Raw genomic sequence first — 21,176 nt, 5'->3', positions numbered from 1 at the left:
TTATATTAATCGTGAACTTGAAGTGTAAATTCTGATTCAGCACTTCTATTTCGGTACACTATTTTCCCTGACTTTATCAAAAACGTATTCTGGAACAAATTTACGACCCTAGTAGTAAATTCTTTAGCCAACTAGCAACCCACCGCGGTTTATTATCCATAAAAGTTATCTCGTTCCAGCCAGCCTTATAATTAATCAAGTAAATGTACTTACAACGTGTCATCTCCATTTTCGAATTAATGTGGGAGATACACTCGGAGATGTTAATCAAAACGTGTGTGGAATAGCGGGGTGAATTATAGGGAAAAACTATGTGGAGACTGTGGGAAATTTGCGACTACTTTGAGATGATATATTTTATAGTTACGTGAAAACAACAGATCGCACAATAAAAAACAAACTGTTAAAACTACCGTTTTATTGATTCTTTTATCATCTGGTCATAAAATGAAAGCAAAACATGTGTCATCTTCAAAGGTTTGTATGTGATAAGCAATTTATGTGGTGTCTATGGATGGATAATTTTCTTGTTTTTGAAGTTATAGTTCTATACGCGCGCTCCACGTTGGAAATTTGTATGGGAGTGAATCTGTGAAATCATTACATATGTAAGATAACGAGTAAGAGAGAGACAGAAGATATATTTTCTCTGTCTTCCTCTCTCGAATATAAAAATGTTCCTTTTGTATATATAATTTAATATTACATATATTATATAAATATATATATACATATAATATATTAATATTATTATTTTTTGTATTATTTATTAAATGTTTATAATTATATTGGTCTTTTCTATTTCAAAATAATAATCTCAATAAATCACTGTATGATCTAGAACTGTCAATTTTGAAATACCTTTGTGTCATGTCCTCGGTAGTATAGTAGTCAGTATCCCCGCCTGTCACGCGGGAGACCGGGGTTCGATTCCCAGTCGGGGAGGACTTTTTTATTAATATTATTACATTATTGTCATTTTTAAATACTTATGAATATTGCAGTTTAATTTGTATTGTATTATTATATTAATAACAAAATAAACAATGAATTTTACTGCAGAGTATGTGTAAAAAATTTTTTGCATTCAACTCCTTTCATACATAATATGAAAATAAAAATATACATTTTCATCAAAATATTGATTTAATCCTTCATTGTTAGTAAGTTATTAATTATGTTTCTCTTTCTGCTATGTCTTACCTATAGAATTATATACATATGTAATGATTGTGCAGATTGACTCCCAAATAAATTTGTAACGGGAAATGCGTGTATAGAAGTGTAACTTCCACCGGCAGTCCCACTGGACTGCCACACCCGTTTTTTTTAACTGTTAAAAACTTTAAATGTTTGAATAAGTAATTGTTCACAATTGTTGTTAATTGTTTTTGAAACTACCATCATTTTGATTTTCCTAATATTGATATGTAAACAGTGCGTCATACTAACTACAGATCATTTATCTATCTATCAATTCCATTTCTCGCTATTCCAGCTGACTCATCTTCTAATGCTTTACGGAAAATATATCAGAGTATAAATTGAATAGTATTTTTGAGTAGCTGGGGAATGTTGGTCCATTCCTGTAGAGCCCCGCGTACAGGAACAAGGCTAATATTCCATGGGATTTCGCCCGGTGTCCCAAGAGCATCGTTAGCGGCCGCGTGACGTGCAACCATTCAGTTTTTAGCACGATAGCTTTCTCCTTAACTTACGGATTTTTTGCATCTGGTTTTCTCCATATTTTTGTTGGGTAGGATGGGGAGGGAAAGAAGGTGTGGATGGGAAGAATATATTAGAAAGAAATATAGTGACCCGTCTGCCTTCGGAAACCTAATCGCCATTCGGGGTCGGAAGAAAACAAGAGTTAGCCAAGAGAGGCTGATAGAAAAGATTAAAGACATTTCACTCAAGACAAGTTAAAGAAGAGTAAAATGTGAAGGCTCTTATGATCCGCCAGGTGCGTTTCATAAGAGTATGAGTATTGATACATTTTGTGTTCCACTCCTACTTCGGGGTGTTGACTACAGACTGTATGGCTCGTCCATCATGCCATAGCATGGATGGATGGGGTGCATGCCATTTTACAATGTGCACACCCCAAACTCCATGGCCTGACATTAAAAATGCTGCAGCAGCAGCATTTGGCAGCATTTGGAAAACTGAGAGAAACTTTTAAAAGTGAGCTGCCCACATGCCTAAAGAGAAAGGTATTTGACCAGTGCGTCCTCCCAGTCTTGACGTACGGAGCAGAAACACTTACCTTAACAAAAGCAGCAGCTACTAAACTGAGAGTCACGCAAAGGAGAATGGAGCGGTCCATGTTAGGAATAACTCTGCGAGACAGAATAACCAACGAAGACATCAGGAGAAGAACCGGAGTGACTGACATCATCGAGAAGATAGCCAGACTAAAATGGATATGGGCAGGACACATAGCCAGAATGACAGATGGGCGATGGACAAAGAGGTTATTGAAATGAAGGCCAAGGGAAGACAAGAGAAGCGTCGGTCCACCACCTACAAGATGGACTGACGATTTAAGAAGACTCAATAAAAACTGGATAAGAACGGCGCAAGATAGACGGGGTTGGAATCATGAGGAAGAGGCCTATGTTCAGCAGTGGACTCTTGAGGCTGGATGATGATGAGGAGTATTTTCGAGATAATCTATTCGTATTGTATACCTTTCTTAATATTCATTTCCTTCGATTTTTATTTTTGCCGATTGATCCCAGTATAGTTTGGATATTATTTGAATATCTTGATAATCAATGTCTGGTGTTTGCAAGATTTCCAGTATTTTTTTGTGCTTAACATTGTCAAAGGCGTTACTATAGTTATTGAAGCTGACATACATATCTCGGTTAACATCTGCACATCTCTATGCTAGTATATAAAAGGCAAGCATGTGTAGATTGCCGTAGATCAGCAGCAAGATATTTTCATTTCTAAAAATGGAGCCGTTCAGTTTGCTTCGTAGAGCACGTAAAGCCGTCTGTTCCCCTGGATTAGTATGCATCGACACTAGCTACTTATAACAGGATTAAAGATGCAATTGGCGCCGGAATTATTTCAGTTCTATATATATAATTAAACAGGTCCACCAAAAGGGAAATACTTGTTTTAAAGCATCCTCAGTCAACTACAAACAATAATTCTTGTAAGTTTATAAGTAAAAACGAACAATAATGGACTCATACTTATAAAAAATTTGCACTTAAACTAAAACCGAGCACTAATGTTCATTAGTTATGAATTAACAGTAAGTAGTAAAAATGTCTTCACTCCACTTTTGGAGTACGGTACGTGCGACAGTCAAATGCACACAAGTAACAGAGGATGGTTTTAGTTGGTAGGCAGGATAATAGATACCTGAATCTTTGGCACTGCTATCTTTACTACTTTAAATTAAACTAAAACCCTAATTTTGGGAACTCAAAATGGAGGTAGCATAAAAAAATTTCAAGCCCCCCCCCCTCAGACAAATTCTGTGTACGCCACTGGTTATGCAAGAAACACTATTGTTTATAAATACTAAAATAATTAACTAAAAACGCCTAAATAGGTTTTTAAAACTAAATAGGTTTTTTCTAGATATATTACTTATAGAGTGTAAATTTTATAATATCCTACTTTCAAAATAAAAGTTGCAGTATCTACTATTCTGTAACTCTGTAAGTTTCAGCATGACTGGTTCAAAGTTCAAACCGATAACATTCCTTTTAAATTTTGTTGTTATCTGCCAAAGTGTTGTACAAAGTAATTGATATGGCAACCCTGTTAGTGTGACGTTTCGCTTGAAGTGTTTCGAAGCCGAACGTTATGTAATGCTGTCTATCGATGATAAATACTACCATTGCTTCAGATGGAGCCATCTCCCTACATTACAATTTGAAGGCGGCAGTTCAAGACATAATTCTTGTTTAACGAGATTTTTCATATGTTTAGGAAAAAATATTTAAATTTTTGTTTCAAATATTTTCCACTTTTACAGTTTTATATAATATGTTGTTATTAAAAAATCTTTTGGTTTCTTACCGGTAACTTTATTATAAGCCGAAACATATTATTTTTTCCTATTGGAACAAAACTGTAAATTCAAAATTTTTTTAAAAATTCATAAGTATTTCTTATAATCATATCTGTAAAAAAAATTAACAAAATCCTATGTTTGGTTTTCCCGCTTTACACTTGGAAAAAAGTAGTTTTTTTGAGTTTTTTCAAAAACGAAAACATAAAGTTTGTTTGAAAACTGTCAAAATACTTCTAGTCATCACATATACCTTCTCAAATTTTTTCAAATTTTTTGAATTTGGGGTTTGTCTTTTGGGGGGTGCAGATCAACCTTAATTTAACAGTAAGCTTTATTGAACTCTTTTACATACACTAAACGACTCCGAGTGTTTACATTTGTAAATTTTCTGTTGGTGAACCAGGAATATCATGCAATGCCCATATCTAGTGGGTTTCTATGGCATTCTATGAGGTAATATTGTCGAAAGGCCTTAAAGATAGAATATATGGGGTTCGAGGAATAATTTGTTCGGTCTAGACGGCTTTGTATGGTCAACAAATTTTTGACTATTTTTTTTAAATCATCATTTAACCTTTGCTTGTCCACTTCTGGACATATATTTTTCTCATAATTTTCCATCTGTGTCGATCTTGTGAATATTGCATCTAATTCGTATGGCAACGTTTTAAATCGTCATTCCAACATGTATGTCATCGACATCTGCATCGGTAGGTATCATCTCTTAGTCTCCATTATCTTTTCGTATGCGAAGGTGACCTAGGTATTTGTAGGCCATTACCTGGTATATGTTCCTGCAGATATCTTCTCTGACTACAAGATTTGTCATCATCTGTGTTTTAGATATATTTATTTTCAATTTCTCTTTTAGAAAGGAAAGGTAGTTTTATAAGTTCTCTGGCCTCATCTATCCTATCAGTTATTAGCACTTTAATTATTTTTATTTACCTATAGTCAATTAGGCATTATGACAAGGCTTTCAATATTTTTTGTTGATTTATGGTGTCAAATGCGTTTTTATAATCTACAAATATTAAAGCTAATGGTTTATTATATTCAGTACATTTTTCTTTAATATTGTTTATTACCAATAGGTGATCATTTGTACCTAAAACTAGCGTAGCCTTTTCTAAAACCCGCCTGTTCTACGGGCTGATAAAATTCCAATTTATTTTTTAACCGTTTTGGTTTTGACTATTTTGTTTGTATAAATACTTTATAAATATGGGAAAGTAGACTTATCATCTTTTTAGGAAAAGGAAATTAAAAAGTTATAATCATTTTCTTAGATATCCTAAAGAAGAATTAAATAAATTCGACAGCTAGAAAAAATGTCCAAGAGTTTGTCTAAATTTCTAGGCCAAAACCATTAACTAATATTCCACAACAAAACTGTATGTGGATAGATATATAGATATATTTAGAGAGGTGGCCTTTTGGCTTATTTCACTGCGACCTTTTCAGATCTATTGTGGTCCTCTAGTCCTAGTTAACATTGTCCAGCCTGACCCTTTTAAAAAGTCTAATGGTTTAAAAAAAAAGTTAAAATTAAAGGTTAAAGTACGTTTATTGACGTTTCAATTTCCACTTCGGAAATCGTTCTAAAAAAATTTTTTTTGAGAGGAGTCAAATCCGGCGATCTTGCTGGCCAAGCAACAGGACCGCTTCTTTCAATCCAGTGGCTTTCGTAGTTATTATCAAGATATTCTCGTACATTCCTGCTAAAGTTGGCCGGACAGCCATCATAAGTTTTGCCGAATGTCTAAAGGCACATCATTTAACAAATCAGGTAAAATATTTTGCAAGAAATGAAAATAATCAGCTCCATTTAAACGAGCAGGCAATACCACGGGTCCAAGTAGATAATTAACTACTCCTATACAGACGTTTATGCTAAACCTATGCTGATGCTTAAATTCTTAAACAACAACGTTGGGATTGTCACCAACGTACGAATAATAATATGCATTATGTACATTAAAAATTCCAGTTTTTGTGAATGTAGCTTCGTACAAAAATATTGTTTCTAAAAAGATCTATAAGTTTATAACCATATAGCGACTTCTTCACAAGCAGGAAAATCTCCTTGTAGCAGTGCTTGTTTCTTTGTTAAATGTAAAGGATATAAATTTTCGTTGTGTAAGATGTTTCCTGTGGAATATTTTGAAATTGTGGGATACGTGGCAGAGAGTCTACGAACGCTAATTTCTAAATTTTCTTTAAGTTTCATTAAAATAACATTTTTATGTGCTGCTGTTACATCGTTATGTCGCCCTGTTTCATAATTTTTTTGGGAACACTGAACTTGTTTCTCTTAATTGGGAAATATTTCAGCGTATGCACACGTTACTGCTCGAACGTTATAACTCATTTGCAATAAATTAAATGCATACCAGCGTATTTGTCATTAGTAAAAACCATTTTTGTTGAATTGAAATTGTTGTGGTTGATTGCCACAAAGTAAAAACTTCACGAACTGACAACAATTTGACAAAGAAAAACGCAGGTTATACTCGTACTTGTAGATTGACATTTCCAAACCAACTAATGTAACAAATTTTAATTTAACTTTCATGATCAAAAAGCGAAAAATTTTCAAATCGATTTTTCTCGAAAACGGTGTATATTACCGACCTAAAACTTAAAATAAGAGTACTTTTTAGTACTAAAAGAACTGAAAATCTAATAATCTAGTATCAAAAATGCTTAAAAAGTAGAAACAAAAAAGTTATGCCTTAAAATAACCATTGACCTACCAAAACTTACGTCTATGACCGGTACTAGAAATTAGCAATTACCGGAATCGATTCAACTCTTGTGGATAAATAATCGTATCAGTATTTGTTTTTCTAAATAGAAGCGTTCTAAAGGTATTGAATAAAAACTAGTTGCAAGTAGCCATCTTCAAAGAGCTTTAGCTCTATTAGGAAGCATTTTTGGACTAAGTGAATTGGAGAATTTCTGGACACCCTGTATATTATATAAGTGCTACCTTTTTTTGTCTCTTGTGACAAACATCCAGCTTGGGTTTTATTTTAACTGCATAGCTAATTTCAGAACTAATTTTACTAACCTATACACCCAGTTTATGTCAACTTCAGCCATAATTTTCTTAGTTCTCGGAAACAACGCGGTTACGGTTATATCCGTAACGAATTATTTGTGCCTGGCCACAGATTACAATATCAGTCTTATCTAAATCTGCTCATGACTGAATCTTTATCCGCTTTGTTACGTACATTAGAATAAGGTTTACAAAGCCAAATGATATTCTGGTAGACGTTGTGTTAAACAAACCTTGCGTAAGAGGTCTCACTTGCAGCTTTTTGCATTTGATGGTTCAAATAACATTGAAATTTCAATGAGTAAGTTTATAGAGAACGTCACAAAATTTTAGTCTTACTAGACTAAATGTAATACATTTTAAGCTTAGTATTTTCGAGCGATAAAAAAATGCATCTAGTTTTAACAATCATTTATGCCAACAAATTTTTTCAATTTTCAGATTAGTATCTTCAATTTTTGTTCTCTAATCTCAGATTTAATATAATATTAATCATTAAACATCAATCATTAGTTTAATCTGGTAATTTCAGCGCACTCAATTGCCAGTTAAAAGTGCATAAACTCGGTAGCGGTAGCAACTAGATTGCCACATTAAAAAGGTTATAAAATTCGTTAATTTCAAGAAAAATTTACGAGAATTTTAAGTAAACCACTTTCAATGTTGACGATAAATCTTTCATACAAAATAAATGATTTTATTTCGAGTCGAGCGAAAATAAAATTTATAAAAGTGCGAAAGAAATTTGTAAGCGAGGGAAAACGTCAAATAGTTTATTTTTTAAAAATATAATAAACGTTAACTTACACTAATGTATAACAAATGTCAATGTAGCTCAGATTTAACTTTTCGACATATTTCGGACTCTTATGTACAGCAGGTAAAAATGCTGTAAAAAATTATGAAAATATGAAATTGTTTAAATTAGCATTTATAGAAAATAAAAAGGACATTTATAGAAAATAAAATGTAAGGTATACCTAATATATAAGAAATATATTCTGATATAAAATGAAAAAATTATTTTATTAACCTGTTGTACGGCAAGAAACATGCTTAAACAATTTAATCGATTGTTGATAGTCAACATGTTATATGTTTTTGAAACATATAAAATTCTCTACGAATATGTTTTCACACATATAAACAGAAAGTGATGTAGTCGAAGAAAGCTGGGCAAAAATTAAGTCTAATATCTTAGCCTCGGCCAAGAAAGTTCTTGCTGAAAGAAATAAAAAAAAAAAAATCGTTTTCAAGGCGAAGAACTCCATGGTTTTGTACAGAAGTGAAGGGAATTGTAAATGTAAAGAAAAAAAAGCTTACCTTAAATACATGACAACCCTTTTTAGGAGTCGCTATACCTTACTCTTTTTTTGCCATTCATTTCTGTCTATCGCATTTTCTCCACCTAAACCTTACTCTCTTAATTCTTTTCTGCCGCACAGTCCTTCCATCTTCTGCTCGGTTTTCTTTAACCTCTTCTTCCATCAACTTCTAACAGCTCTATCCTTTGTCCCACATAGTTTTCATCTCTACGTCTGAAATGACCAAACCTGAGTCTTTTTCCTGAATCAAGTCGGTCCTGATCATCCGCCGCAAAATTTTTATTTCAGCTAATTTCATCTTCTGTTCGCCAAAAACAAAGATGGTGGTAAGGTGTGCAAACCTTACCACCATCTTATATATTTTCGATCACAGAGTACTTCGCTCAATCGCTTACAGTTAAACCTCCCAGCCTGTATCCTGTGGACAATTTCTCGATTCTGAGTTCCATGTATTACTTCCAATTTTTTCGACATTCTTCTTACCACAAATGGTTCATGGTTTTACCATTCTTAAAATCTGGTTTCCTAGCATCATACATGAGTTTAGGGAAAAATGAGATTCTAAAATCGACTGGTTTTCTAGCATCATACATGAGTTTATGAACCACTTTCCGTTTGACTACACGAGATTTTTCACCATGGTGTGGTGACTTCAAACACTGATGTGGTTCGTCAGTCATTCTTCTTCTTCCTCTTAAGGTGCCGTGCATTTCTGCGTAGGCGTCCACCGTACATCGTCTTGTCAGGTGAGATGTTAAATAGTCAGGATTAAATAATTCTGTTTTTAGCAGCATTTCGAAGCATTTCATAGCTGTGGATTCCTGTCCATTGTCGAATATTGCGCAGACATGACATTGTTTTACGTCCCAGACCTCTCCTACCCTCTATCTTCCCTTCGAGTATCAGTTGCTAAAAAGTATATCTTTCTCCTCAATATAAACTCCTGGACAAAATTAACGCACCACTCATATTTTTCTCAATAATTTTTATTTATTGATAATTTACTGTACGACAAGTTGCCTATGGACCTTGTTTGACAGTGACAGTTGTTATGTAAGCTAATAATAGTCTTGTTTTAACAATAATTTGTATTAAACTTCGTTTTAGACTAAAAGTGAGTTAAATTTTTCATTAAGAGTGCCGATTAAAGCAAAGTGCTTGTGACAAACAAGCTTTTTATTGTGATGTTTTTCATCAATTGCATGTTTGGAAGTTCATTTGCATAAAAATCAAATAAAAAAATGAACCGCCAAAGAAATTTGTCAATAGAGGAGGCAGTGCGAGCATCGACTCTCCTAGATGAAGGATATTCAATGCGATACGTTGCAGGTTTGTTAGGAAGACATCATTCCAGCATAAGTCGCAAGGTGAGGCGATATAATGAAACAGGGTCGTACCATCGAAGGCCAGGACAAGGGAGAAAACGTTGCACTAATCAAATTGATGATCGTTTTTTGAGACAACGTGCTCTCAGAGATAGGAGAGTCACCAGCAATTTGCTAAAAAATGAACTAGCAGATGTTCGAAATGTCGCAATATCATCTCGAACAGTTAGAAGACGTTTACATGAAGCAGAATTGAGCAACAGGGAACCGGCCAAAAAACCCTTGCTTACCAGAGAACACAGGGTTCAGAGATTGAATTTTGCAAGATTGCATCAAAATTGGACCATCGATGATTGGAAACAAGTTCTTTTCTCCGATGAGACTAGAGTAAGCCTAAAAGCTCCAGATGGTCGTGAGCGTGTCTGGCGAAGGCGAGGAGAAAGGTTTGCCAGCTGCAATATCTCTCCTAAAGTACCTTTTGGTGGCGGCTCTAAAATGTTTTGGGGGGGAATTTGCTTTGAAGCTCGTACGGAGTTGGTCCCCATACGTACGAGGTCTATGAATGCCCATTATTACTTAGACAACATTATTATCCAACATGTAATGCCTTTTGCTCCGTTTCTTGGACCTAATTTTTTATTCATGCAAGACAACGCTCGTCCTCATGTGGCTCGACAGGTTATTGGCTACCTAAATGATGTTGATATTCCATTACTAGAGTGGCCACCTAACAGTCCGGACATAAATCCTATAGAGCATCTATGGGACTATCTCAAAAAAAAGATTCGAAGTCGTAGACCACCTATTGCCAATCACAACCAACTCATTGAGGCCGTTATTGAAGAATGGGAAAATATTCCGCAAGCTTTTGTTGAGCATTTGATATCAAGCATGCCTCGACGCATAAATGCAGTCATAAGAAGTAGAGGAGGGCCTACACGGTATTAGTGTAGATCCAGATGCATTTTATGGTGTTACTTTACTATTTTTTTTTCTTTTTGTAGTTTGGAGTTATGCTAGCTTATTTACGCATTTCCGGCAAAAACAAATTTTTAAAGAAACAATAGGGCAAATTAAGGTCATAATGGACTTGTTTAAGTCATGTTGGACTTATTTGTAGGTGTTTATTATTATTTCAATGTAACTTAGTTCCATTTTGTGTTTATATTGTAAATATTTAGATTAATTAAAGTGGTGCGTTAATTTTGTCCAGGAGTTTAGTAATATGTGTCCCAAGTATGCAGTTTTCTTACTTTATACATAACTAAAAAGTTCTTTATCCTGTAAGCCCGCTCTTCTGAGTACTTCCTCATTTCTGACCCTATCCGTCCATGATATTCTAAGCATTCGACGCAGGCACCACATTTCAAACACTTCAAGTTTGTTAATGAAACTGGCCTTTAACGTCCATGCTTTCATTCCGTACAAGAGAACAGGCCACACGTAACACTTGAGCATCTTGTATCGGAAGTTGAAGTCCAATTTGCGATAAGTCAGAAACTTACGAAGCCTCAAAAAAGCATTTCTGGCTTGTTCAACTCTGCTCTTTATTTCATTCTCGGGGTCCCGACCCTCGTTCAGCAAACAACCCAAGTATTTAAATGGTCTGACCTGTTCGATTTCTTCTCCGGAGACATATATCTTTGCGTTGGGGTAATTATTTCTACTTATTTCTACTTATAAACAAAGACATTGTTTGTGTCTTCTTGATATTTATTTTCAAACTCCAAGCTTCACTTGCAAGAGTTAGATCATTTAAAGGCATTGAAGATCTTCGATGTTATCTTCCACTATGGCTGTATCATCGGCATACCTGATGTTAATAATAAGTATGCCGTTAACTTTAATACCCTTATTAGAGTCTGCCACTGCTTCTGCGAAGGCTTTTTCTACGTATAAATTGAACAGCATTGGAGACAGTATACAACCTTGCCTTACTCCTTTTTTAATGAAGAAATCTTCTGTTTCGTTGAAATTTTGAAGACCTACTGTTGCTGTCTGGTTCCCATACAGATTGCTGTCAGTCATTACAAATCTTTAAGTGGAGATTTTATCCAGGATTTTTGTCTTTGCTAATTGAAGAGAGGTAAACTGATTTCGGTAGATGCATCTAGTTATAACATCTTAAATTGTTATTTATGTAAATAAATAGTGTATTATTATTTGTTTAGGCTTATTACATATCTCTTTACAGTTTGTTTCATTTGTCAGGGTAGTTAGATCAAGGATAAAAAAACGTTCATTAAATAATAGAAAATTTAATTGAGTTAAGCCATAGATTGGTGAATTTGTTCACAATTAAATTAACTGGTGCTTATTTTGGTTATTTTAGGATCTCTAATTAGTTCTATTTAATATTCTATTTTTTCCAGTTCTCATTCTTTCACACTGAAATTATTTCAGGAAGAAATATGTTTATTATTTGTAATTTTATTTCTTTTTTATGGCTCTCAAATCCCACCTGTCTTTGTCTTTTGTCCCTCGAGCTTACTAAGACGGTGCTGTATACTATTCTCCCTTCCTTTTTCTCTTCTATTCAATACTTTCTTTACCTTTTTCCCAACTGCATATTAACTTCGACGATCTTTCCTTTCAAATCCGTAGTTACGTAGCACTTTGCAGCTTTAGCATTCCGTATTTCTTTTATTTTATTTTATTTATATTCATACCTACTTTCGAAGATTCCTATAATGATCAACGCCTTTCAACGGGGCGTAACGAGCAGCAACGTATAATCTTTGTGTTACGACCCAATTATTACCACCTACGATTATTTGTTCTGTATTACACTAATAACTCTCAGAAGTAGGTGCTATTTTCGTTGTTAAAATAAAAAGAACAATTTTATCACTGTTAAATAAATATCAGACATATTATTCACTCAAACATATTGGCATTTGCATAAAGTTAAAAGAAAGTATCAAAAATGAATGGTCCTCTGGCGTGCAGTATCAAAATTACCCCAAAACTAACCCGACGCGTCTTGTAATAGCCGCCCAAATAAATTCGTTTGCCCCCGAGGAATACTCCTTCAGACACGGTGCTATAAATCTAAAATATCTCTTTATTATCCGAGCGCTAATATTCAAGGCGTACAGCGGCAGAGGAAGAACAGAAAACAATTTGGTTAATGTTTAACAGAACGCGAGGAGTTAAATAAGATAATGGTGTTATATTCATGTTTATGTAGTATGTGTCTAGGTACATATTAACTCGTACATTTTGCTACCTTGGTAGAAGTTTATTGTATATAGGAATCAAAGTAAACTGCGAAAATTAAGAAAGCGTTTAAATATATTTCCATACAGTATGATGACCCAACTATAGAAATAAAGATATAAGAAACTTTATCTAAGAAACAAAAAAATTCAATAACAAGTATTTCATACTCTAAAAATAAAGGTGATGTGGTTGGGTACGTAAATGAAAAGGGTGAAGTTTGGATTCAATATGTTGCAGCTTTATAAGAACTTAAAAGTAGCTATAAATATAGCAATACCATACGTTAATTATTTCGGAAAACGTAGGTGAGGATATAAATATTTTAGAACAAATCCAGGAAGAAATAACCAAAATGATTAGACATATAAAAAAACAAAAGTCAACGCGAGAGAGAATATCTAGTCAAGTTTCATAAAGGAAAAAATACTTAAGGATGTCACAAACTTTATCAGAATGTGTGGAGTCTAAACCCTTTTTAAAATGCTTTTTGAATTCTCGAGATTTTCAGACCTTTATAAAATATTATAAATATTTCTAATTCGCACAGGCAATATACAGGCAATATACAGGCCGTAGTATGATCCAAACGCCAGGAGACCGCCATCGAGTTAAAGAAATAAGCGATATTCGCGCTAGTAATGCCACCTTAAACTGCTGTGATAAAGACACTCCTAGGAATAATCTCTCTATTGTCGTTATTCTCTTAGAATAATACGAAGTGGCACAGCCGCTTCGTGGTTATTCCAGGTTCTTGGTACATTCTGTTGTCAATTTTATTGCTGGTAATAGACTAAGAATAGAATAATAAGACTAAGTTATGCTGTTAACTTGTAGATAATAACTATGATTCTAATAGCTATAACGACAACGTCCTTCTGGCAGGAACACTAGAAGAACTGCAACACCTTGCTGAACAACTAAATATATACTGCAACGATTATGGACTAAAAATAAATTTGAAGAAAACCAAGTTCATGGTATTGAACAAATATCTTCGTACAAATACCTTGGAGCATGGATCACAAAAGATACTGATCAAACAAAAGAAATAAGATGCCGCATTGAAATTGCACGGTCAACTTTTAATAGAATAAGAACACTTTTTTTTTGTAATCGCGATATCAATATATCACTCCGAATAATAATGCTTCGATGTTATATTTTCTCTACCTTTTCGTATGGGGTTAAAGCTTAGACACTTAAAAAATCCAACATTAAAACATAGAAGCATTCGAAATGTGTTGTTACCAACGTATTTTCAAAAAAACATGGATGGATCGCAAAACAAAGGAACAAATTCTCGAACAATTAGGAAAACAATGCTAAGTTTTAAATTCCATAAAAATCAGGAAATTGGAAAACTTGGGGCACGTCATGAGAGGTGAAAAAAAAACGAATTACTAAGGAATATAATGCAGGGTAAAATCAAAGGCAGAAGAAGAGTAAGAAGACGTAAAATCTAGTGGCTACGCAATCTCCGTGAATGGTTTGGATGCAGTTCAATTGAACTATTCAGGCGCGTAACCGACAAAATTATAATTGCCAGAATGATTTCCAATCTCCGATAGGAGCGGAACTTGAAGAAGAAGAATTATTGTAAGGAAATTATCCGTAACTATAAATTGTTTGGAGACTAGTCCGGATGATGACCAAGACAAGATCAAAAACTATAACATGTACCAAGAGATAATTAGATAGATGTTCAGAGGCAAGAGACGAAGAGACAGAAATGGGTAAAAGACTATTGAATGGTATCAGAACAGTAGGATCACTATTGAATATAAAAATTACGAAAAGTACAAAGCAATAATCGCCCAAGAATCCTTTTAATATTACAAAAAGGTCCATGGACCGAAAAGAGGAACGTAAGGTAGATATCGGGGAAAAGAAAATTCTGTGGAATATCTTAGAAGGTCTAAAATTACCGAAAGAAGAATGTATGATCGAATTAGCCAGAAATCGAAATGAAGGGAATACATGTTTCGTATACCAAAAAAAAAGGAGTATTCTAAGTATATTACATTGGCGAGAACTAGGGAAGAAGAGAAAAGATGAAAGAATACAAAAGAATATTTGTAATTATGCACAAACAATACTTTTATTTAACCCCACCGAAAAATATGGTATGTTGGCAGAGAGTAATTTATACACAGATACGTGAAAAAAGAAATAATGTACTGGAATATATAAAGAATAGATATGTTGGGAAAAAAGGAACAGGTTTAGAGAAACTTTAAACTTCAAAATGATAATCACCTACTATGAAGAACTGTTGAGTAGAAGTTTGTTTAGTAAATAGAAAACGAAAACCAAAGTAGGTTTGGCGAACAAAAAGAAAACCCTAGCTAATAGATGATATTCATTTTATTATCAAAATAACGTACAACTGCGGTCACTGAACAGTTTACACCTTTATTTTCACGTTGTAGTACTATAGCATTGCACTGTCAAAGAGCTCCAAAAATTTCACGCATATTGAAAAGTAAAATAACAAGCTACTAAACACGTCCAAAATGCCTAGAATGCATTTGAATTATACGCAAAAACCAAGAGCAAATGCCAAACTGAAAGAAGGTTGGCCACTAAGGCAAATTGCAGATTTGAATGTCAGCCTTTTGTGCACATGAAAAACGAAACAGATAATTATTTTCACCCTATGGCACGGTTGGGTCCACAGGTCCAAGATCTCCACAGAGCAACAAACGTGAAAAAGTGTTTCAATCATATACCAATGATCGAATAAGTTTTTATATGTCGAGGAATTATAGGTTTTATAAACCGTGTACTCATCATTTAAGAAAAATTGGAGGATTTTAGGTCAACGTATGGGAAATGATAAGTGCTGACGGCATGAGAGTTTGTTCTCATATAAAGACAAATTAACATGATTATATTACAAATATATTCTTGAGACCAAAATGTTATTATCAGTAATCCAGCGGTTCCCCAATTAAAACTTCATCTACCAACATGAGAATTGCCCGGTTTATACGAGTGAAATTGTTCCTTCCGTGGCCTTTCCCGAGTCCAGACCTTAACGTCATCGAAAATGTGTGGCAGAGTTGACAAAGAAATTAAATAAATGAAACATTAGGACACGGAATAGAATTAAACTATAGGAAGCTATTTAGCAGGCATGGGAGGAGCTTATTGAATATAACATGAGGTAATTGGTGCTATCAATGAACAGAGGATTGCATTATATTGACAATAATGAGGCTTCCACCAAATATTAATTGCATTACTGTTAATTATTATTTAATATAAATTAACTATTTAATTTTGAAATAGCTTACGAGAAGGATAAAATGTTTTTATTAAAAAAAATTGCATTTTCTATAACAAGTCAAATGCCTAGAAGTTTACTTAAAACGACATAACTTAACCCCCATTCGACGTTCATGATAACAATTCACAATGATCCGTGAGATTAAATAGGCAGAAGGAATTAGTCAAATCGTCGTCGACTGGCAAATAATTTTGGGGGCTTTTTGATAGCCGATCGTAAATTTTATTGGAGACAACGACTGAATCAGCTAAACATAACTATTTTATAGCTTTACTCTTCTCACTTATGGTAGAATAATAATCGTAATGACTTGTCTTATTGGTACGTCCGATGGGTTTACACAAAAGAAATAAAACTGTTAATTTATCTCTAATTTCTACTAATTATACAATTTGATGATTTTGTGTATGAACTATTATATCATACACAAATAAACAATAACTGTGATATTGTTTATCACAGTCAGAATTTATTTCTCAGTATTTATATACTTTCTAATGACAAAACAACCTCTGAATGAATTAATGTTTTAAACAAAGAGCCCGGCAATTTTCTTATGTAAAAGTGGTTTCAGCAACTTAAATTGGCTGAAACTTTGCAGAGAGGTAGCTTTGGTAATGCTGATTAAAAGTTCTTATTGCTCTAAGACTCAGAAATAAACAAGCAATTGGACTTGGACGTAAATCCTAGATTTTCACACAATGATAACGGTAGTTGATTATAAAGATGCTGCAATGGTTTGTTTCTTACATTTATTTGTAAACCTTTTGAGAGATTCTTGATGTAAATATGTTTTTACATGTTGTACTATATTGCATTTTTTGTCGCATGGTATCTAATTATTAATAACATCAATGTAATAAACTCCTTTAAGGCACCTTAGAGAATCAATACATAGTGTTTCTTGCTTAGTTTCATTGCTTAATAAAAAAGCAATAAACATGTATCCGGAAGTGCTTCGTTATTCAGATACAATATGTTAAAGTATGTTTTTCTTTTTTTTTTCTTTACACAATATCAATATTATAATTTGCTAATTTTGTCTGTCTTTCTGTAATGAAAACCCCTGCGCCACCTATCCACAAAAACTACTACAAATGTCACTGGTTGACTATAAAAAAATATTTATGAAATAAATATTTTTTATTAAATAGAGAAATAACGTTGTTTATAAAGAAATAGAGACTTTGGAAAATTTAGAAAATAATATGTATTGTCTTTAAATCATTTAGAGCTTGTTTCACTCTTAGGAGCACGTTCGATTATTTTATTTTTGGCATCGAAAAGTTTTTGGCGCGAAATATTAAAATCTGCTATATGTTTTTAGTGCCATAAACCGGTAAGTTTAAATATTTATGATAAATTATGAGAATTATTGTTTTATTGTTTTCCTATTTCAAATTTAGTAAATAAGTTGTTTTGTCAAAAATTGTATTTCTTTAAATTAAGTTCATATGGGGTAAAATGACATAGGGGTGTAGAAGGCAAAATGGCATAGTATGTCATTTTACCAGATCGTACATAAATAAAAATAATATGCCTTACAAATGGATAACATTTCTGTTTTTTACAGATTATGCGGCGAAATTACGCAAGAGCGACCAATAGGCAATCATGCGATACAGATTCTATGGTACAGGCAATAGAAGCTGTTAATAAGGGTGAAATGGGGTGGCTCAAGGCATCAAATCTTTTCAATATACCTCGGCAACCATAAGAAGGCATGCCCTGCAAACAAATTAAAATTTAAAAACAGACTAAAGACGACTAGGCTGGTTAAACGTACTTTTCCCATAGAAATAGAAAGACACTTTGTGAAACATTTAAAAATGCTAGAGTCAAGGTTCTTTGGACTAACGAGACGGGACGTATTAGAGTTAGCTTATAATTTAGCAGTAAAAATGGGTTTGAACATCATTTTAATAACCAGAAAAACGACGCTGGAAAAGATTGGTTAAGATAATTTCGCAGAATCAATCCAGATATAACACTGCGTAAACCCGAAGCCACATCTGCAGCAAGAGCGCAGAATTTTAATCAACCTCAAGCAGCTAAGCTTTTTAAAGTGTTAGAGGACACTTTGATAAACGAAAATATTGATCCCATAAAGATATATAATGCAGATGAATCTGCACTATCTATCGTACAATGCCCGTAGAAAGTGTTTACTACAGCCGGTCACAAACAAGTAGGTGCAATTATCAGCGCCGAACGAGGTTCATACGTAACCGTTGTTTGTTGTATATGCACTAACGGGAGCTATATTCCACCTACTCTGATATTTCCACGAAAAAATATTAAAAAGGAATTAGCTGATCATACACCAGCAGGAACTTTATGTATTCCCCAGGAGACTGGCTGCATGACCGGTCCAGTGATTTTACAATGGTTGCTGCATTTTCAAGAATATGCCAAGGCATCTTCCACCGAGAAGGTTTTGTTAATTGTGGATGGACATTCAAGTCATAAATATCTTGATGCTCTTCTGTAGGCCAACAAAAAATGACATTGTACTTTTATGTTTGCCAGCTCACTGTACACATCGGATGCAAACTCTGGATGTCGCATTCTTTGGTCCACCCAAAACCTATTATGCCAAGAAATAACCAAATGGCTTAAAGCTCATCCTTATCGAGTTGTGACTCAGTTTTAAATTGGTGGCCTGTTAAATGAAGCCTAAGGAAAATTAGCTATTGTCCAGAATGCTGCTTCTGGAATTTCCAAAACTTTTATCTACCCAATAAATCCCGATGTATTTCCCGACTACATAGTTCAAGCATCTAAAACTAGAAGAGAGTGAATTAAAAAAAAAGAAATTTTAATCTAACAGAATTATTGACTTTCCATGGAGGGTGTTAACGAGTGAATAATTACTAGTGTGGTAATAAATTCATAAAAACCTAGCAGAGCACTGTTAATATATAAATAAATATTTTATTAAATATTATAAATATTTTTTTGGAAAAATATTCTATTTTTCCAAAAAAATAAATTTCCTTATTTTGGATAAATATTTTTTTGGAATTCTGCTAGCTTAGACGTTAGCCAGCAGAATCGCTACCCTTAAGGGTGGTTTGGTGGTGAAAAATTATTAGGGTAGTAATAAATTAGTGAAAAATGGATGAAAGAATATTACGTAGGTTAAATTGGATTCCGCTCATTTGTCCCCGCTAGCTTAAGGGTCCTCTGATAGATTGATTGAAGTCAAAATGACCCCTAACATACAGTCACAGACATACAACATATCGATGGCATAGTGCCCAATTGTGGTAAGCGCAAAAAGTTCTGTTGGACAGTGTGTAGGTCTTAATTTCTATAAATTTAGTTTTGTGTAAGCTTGAGTACAGAACCGTTACTTATCACATAGTTATTAGTTTAAACAAGTTTACTTACTTTTAAATACTTACATATAGATTTTTGTACTAATAGGTATTTACTTACCACACGTGGAGTTTTTTATATTATACATACCCAATTTGACCAGTAGAAGCTTCTAAATGAAATTAAATAACAAATATCAAGGAAAAATTGTTAAATTCGCAAAAAGAATGAATACAAATATTTATTCATCATCAGAAGTATCATAATATGTTATTCTATTACTTGTTGGTAAAGCGTTATAAAATGCTTCATACCCTCTTGGTATGACGTGAGTTTCCAATAAATTGAGCAAATCCTTCTTTTTTTGTCCACTGATGGGAAGCAGATTGGGATAAACCTTTATTTGCATCTAAATTTATTTGATGCAAATCTGTTACCTGCAAGATAACAAACTTATCGGTGTAATCATTCTCAAAGCTTTACAAAGGGCAGTAAAAAGGAAAAAGAAGGCTACTCTAGTTAAAATATAAGTAAAAAAGTGTGTTCACCACTATCTTTATCGTCTCCTGATGATGCTTATTTAGTTAGCAAAATGCGAGTCAAGTGTAAGTTTAGTGTTTAGTAGTTTTGTGATAGTGGTGAACACATTTTTTAACTTTGATGAAAAGCTAAAAGTTCCAATTTTCCAACTTAGTCAAAATAAAATGTTAAATAATACAATAGCTTTACCTTGACATTCTTCTTCTGATTAATGTTAATGTTCATAAACTCATGTGTACTTATAAAGAATAAGGTTAGGTTTCTCTTTCGAAAATCGTAGCCACTTAATTTTTAACAAATTTACCGTCTCGCCGTTGGTGTTTTTTGTTGTGTTGTATAACACTTCTGTTGTAAGCGCTTTAAAATCGTGAAAATCTTGGTTATTTAATACACTGACTTAATAATTTCTTGGATTATTTCTGGCAGTGAGATTAGCAGTGCCCATTCCCTGGTAGTGTAAATTTTCTTATGATTTCTTGCTCTTTCTATAATAGTGGCATGCATTGCATCTACTTCTAAGTAGGAATGTCCACTCTCCATGTGCGTAATTACCACATTGGTGCATTCATGTTAGAACAGTGAAGAGAAACCATTTGTGGCAAGGGCACATACAACATTTGGCTCATTTAATTTTTCTTATATTTAGCAGTTAACACATTATGTCAACTTGTATTTCTTATACGTTTCATTATTTGCTTACCACATTTGTGCACAATAAACTTTGATTCAAAATAATGCACGTGTGTACTTAACTCATTTTCTAAAAAAGTTGTACTTACCATATTTGTGCACTATACCATCGATATAAAAAGGGATTTTTTTCAGATTTCCTCTTACAAGCCCGAATAAAAGAAGCTACTCAGTAAGTACAAACTTTTATTATTAATAACAGACAACAAATCCTTTTAATGCTTGTAAAAAATATATTATATTAATCAAATTACGCGAATAGCGCGGATTATTTATACGGTATAAAAATCCTTCATTATGCAAATAACCCGTTTAAAATTATTGATTTCACGAGTATTTTTTCCAAAGCGAGAGTGGGATT

The 21,176-nt window shown here is 33.5% G+C and overlaps 1 protein-coding gene across 1 annotated transcript in view; it reads left to right on the top strand.

The window, feature by feature from the left end:
- Positions 1 to 21,176, top strand: part of LOC140441595 (diuretic hormone receptor-like) — an 890,067-nt gene that overhangs the window by 11,124 nt on the left and 857,767 nt on the right. Inside the window, exon 2 of the mRNA XM_072532430.1 lies at positions 20,951 to 20,987. The gene's annotated coding sequence lies outside the window, so the exon portion shown is untranslated. The remainder of the gene's footprint in view (positions 1 to 20,950; positions 20,988 to 21,176) is intronic.

This window comes from Diabrotica undecimpunctata, chromosome 5 (assembly GCF_040954645.1).
Source record: "Diabrotica undecimpunctata isolate CICGRU chromosome 5, icDiaUnde3, whole genome shotgun sequence".
Classification (NCBI taxonomy): domain Eukaryota; kingdom Metazoa; phylum Arthropoda; class Insecta; order Coleoptera; family Chrysomelidae; genus Diabrotica; species Diabrotica undecimpunctata.
Note: the sequence above shows the minus strand (reverse complement) of the source record. Positions and strands in the feature narration are given on the sequence as shown.